This window comes from Apium graveolens, chromosome 3, assembly GCF_009905375.1.
Source record: "Apium graveolens cultivar Ventura chromosome 3, ASM990537v1, whole genome shotgun sequence".
NCBI lineage: Eukaryota > Viridiplantae > Streptophyta > Magnoliopsida > Apiales > Apiaceae > Apium > Apium graveolens.
This window is the reverse complement of record NC_133649.1, coordinates 37,756,301-37,759,897: the sequence shown is the minus strand read 5'-3', so window position 1 is coordinate 37,759,897 and position 3,597 is coordinate 37,756,301.

Sequence of the window (3,597 nt, the reverse complement as noted above, 5' to 3'; positions counted from 1 at the left end):
TAACACTTGAATTAACAATATTAAAACACACATGAGATCACAACTTCATTACTACTTCCTTCAATAGTCATTGTTATTACCCTTAGCATGCAACAGTGATGATAATAATTGAACAACACGAAACTGATAAAAGCCAACTTTCATTGTATTAATACCATTCTAACAAACATCCACAATTAAGATAGAAGTTGAATAGGCATCAATTATGTTGAGTCCCTATATGTCTACAAAAATTGACAACATAACGATTTAAGCACAAGTTATTCCTTTTGATTACATATGGCGAATAAAATGGCTAGAGTTACTCACTAATCATGCATACTCATACATGAACCTATGCTAGCATGACAAGATCCACCGTCGCTTCACAAGAGATTAAAAACCTATCTTATATGTTCGCGACGCACATAAGACGAATAAGCACAACCAATACTAGATATCATACAATCATCACACACTAAGGTATTAAACAACTAACTAAAGAATTCCATAGTAAATCTGTTACGACCCCATGATCATGATTAGCCCATGATAGCACTCATCGTCATCATGGGTTCATATGAAAACATGATTATAACACACGAGAATAATAACTAAAACTACTTATATTAAACCAGAGTACGTCACAAGAGTAAATAGGTTCAAAGTAAGAAAACTAGCATCCAATGTTACAACGAAATAAAGAATCACAAGAAAATATGCTTCCTCTTCGTTGCGGTGTGCTAAAACGGTCTTCTTCCTTATCTCCTCGCTCTTCGATTAATACTCCGATCCAACCTTTTGTGAAACGTCTCTGAAAACTACTTATATAGGAATCCCATAATACCCAGATATCTTAGAAGTTAGAAGTTAAACAGAACTAGGAGTCCGAGATAATAATTCTAATTTTCCGTCCCTGAGTGGCCGCTCGGCATTCCTGAGCGGGCGCTCAGCAGAGCTGAGCGGGCGCTCAGACCCCTACTGGAAATTGCTCTGTTTTTCTCCCGTTTCTTTGCTGCAATCTGCTCCTATCTTCTCGCTTGCAATGCTAAACACATACTAAGGCTTATTCTTGATGAAATCTCTCCAGAAATGTAATTATTATCCTGAAATGCACAAACACTAGAAAAACGCATCCAATACACAAAATACTTGATTTCAAGACACCAATTCAAGCCATTATAAGACGTTCCAAGTGGTATAAAATGCCACTTATCACACCCCCAAACTTAAATCGATGCTTGTCCTCAAACGTCACAGACTCAAAAACAAAACAAAAACATGCATGAATGCAATCTATATGAAATGCAACGATCCCCTTACTATGACCAAACCAATCAACTTACGACATCTCAACAAATGCAATTAGGAGAACAAAGATCAATCAAATCATGCAAACTAACATTCCGCCGGAAACGTGGTGTGTGCAGATGTTTAACAGATATATTTCGAAACTAGATCAATTATCATAACTCGATTATCCTCAAGGTAATCACATGATTATACGAAGAATAAAATTCTAGGTACAAAATGACTTATAACACTTCAAGATTACTGGAGCTTATTACGGAATCATGCTTTTTATTTATCACACAAACAAATGCTTATTTGACCGTGCAATGAGTGAGGTCCACAAAAGACCTATGCAATGGCATCCATGTAGCGAGCGTTAGGTTAGTGGATCCCAGACTATAAAAGCCTTAGGTCACTAGGCACAAAGTTCCCTAAGAACTTAATAACTCGAATACCAAAGAGCCCACTCGTGATCAATTATGCATTAACTCTCTATTTTTTTTTCTTTTCTTTTCTCTTTTTTTTTCTTTTTCAAAATTTCTGAGCAAATGCGTTTCGCTCCATCTTGCTCAACCCTAGACTACTCGCATAAAAATATGAGCCGGCTACTAGCCATTTGACGCCTAGCCACTATTAGCAATGAATTCCACTTTTTACTCCAATTTTTCTTTTCATGCTTTTTATCACTTAGAACCTATTATAAATTCTAAGCATAATCAATAGATTAACCTCAAAAACCATCAAACCATAACAACAATCTAGTCCCTAAGCATTCTCTAAGACTTAGTGAAATTACAAGTGTTTCTAGCATGTATGTCAACCTACAAGACTCAACATCACTTTAACGCTATCACTACACTCACCTCAATATCACAAATTAATTGGCAAAGCAACGCAAAAGGGATCATGGTGTATGCATGAGCTACATGACATGATAAATAAATCTATAAAATAAAAAAAACTATATGGCAAAAAATATGCAACTATATGAACTAAACTATGATGAATATGCAACTATATGACACACACAAAAAATATTCCTTAACTACCACCCCCAAACTTAAAATCTTCACTGTCCCCAGTGAAGGTAGTAGAAAGGAACACAGGGTATACCTACTCGGAGAGATCATCATCATCATCATCATCATCACCCTCAAAGGGTGGAGTATCAGGAGGCGGATATGCAGAGTCCTCACCAAAACCTGGCCACTGGATGTCAGCTCCAAGGCCTCTAAAAGCAGTCCCAAGCGCAAGGGTGAGCTCCTGAGCAAACCTGCTCTGCGTCTCGTACATAGCATCCATCCTCCTTGATAGCCTCCTATACTGGGCATCAGCCATCCCAGCACCCTCCTGAGCTCTAGAAGAACCAGCCTCATCACGCCCTGGTCTCGCCATGGTAGCACCGCGTACTGGACGCCCTCCTGGAAGATGATAACCCATCCCACGCTCCTCGGGCTCTCCACCAATCCACTCCTGCATCGCACTCAGAGTCCCGGAGTCAATGGGAGTGGCCGACAACTGCAATTGCTCGTGAGACGGCCACTGAACTCCCACTGCTCGGTAAAGCTTTGTAACCGTGGATGCATAAGGGATGTTCATGTGCTTAGCTCCCCTCAAAAACTTCAGAATTCCTTGGTAGATGAACTCACCAAGGTCCACATAGTACTCTTCATTCAAAATACCCTATAACAACTGTGCTCTCTCAACTATGACCTCATGTGCATGTGAAGTAGGTAGAATATTAGCGCAAATAAAAGCATTCCATGCACGGGCATACCTATTCATCACAATCACCGGAAAATGGCGATACTCGTTAGTCCCAGTCTTAAAGGTCCAAACTGTGCCCGGCCTACAGAGGGTAGCACAAATCAAATCCAAGTCAAAATCCTCAGCAGTCTTCTCGTTCCAATTCTCCTCCGTGGGCTTCCTCTGTCGCTGCCCAATCACACGGCGAATTGCCGCAGGGTGATAATTCACCGTCATCCCCCGTACAATAGAATAACCATTCTTTTTAGCCTTCACGTTCGCATAGAACTCGCGAACAACGCTCATCAGAACTGCTTCAGGAGACTCACAGAAAGCAATCCAACCCTTCTCAACAATCATTGGAAATAACTCCCCATCCCTCCCCGATGGTAAGAATCCCCTCTCCTTCAAAATCGTCTTTCCCAGAAGCCTAGTATACTCCTCCTCAGCAGCCCTATCAAACAAACGAGGCCTCGCAGCAGTACCCCTTGAATAATCAGCAGTAGGGACAGTGTTGCTGCTATCAATAGTCCTAGATCTCTTGGGTGCCATTGAAACTGAGAAAAAGTGTTTAAGATT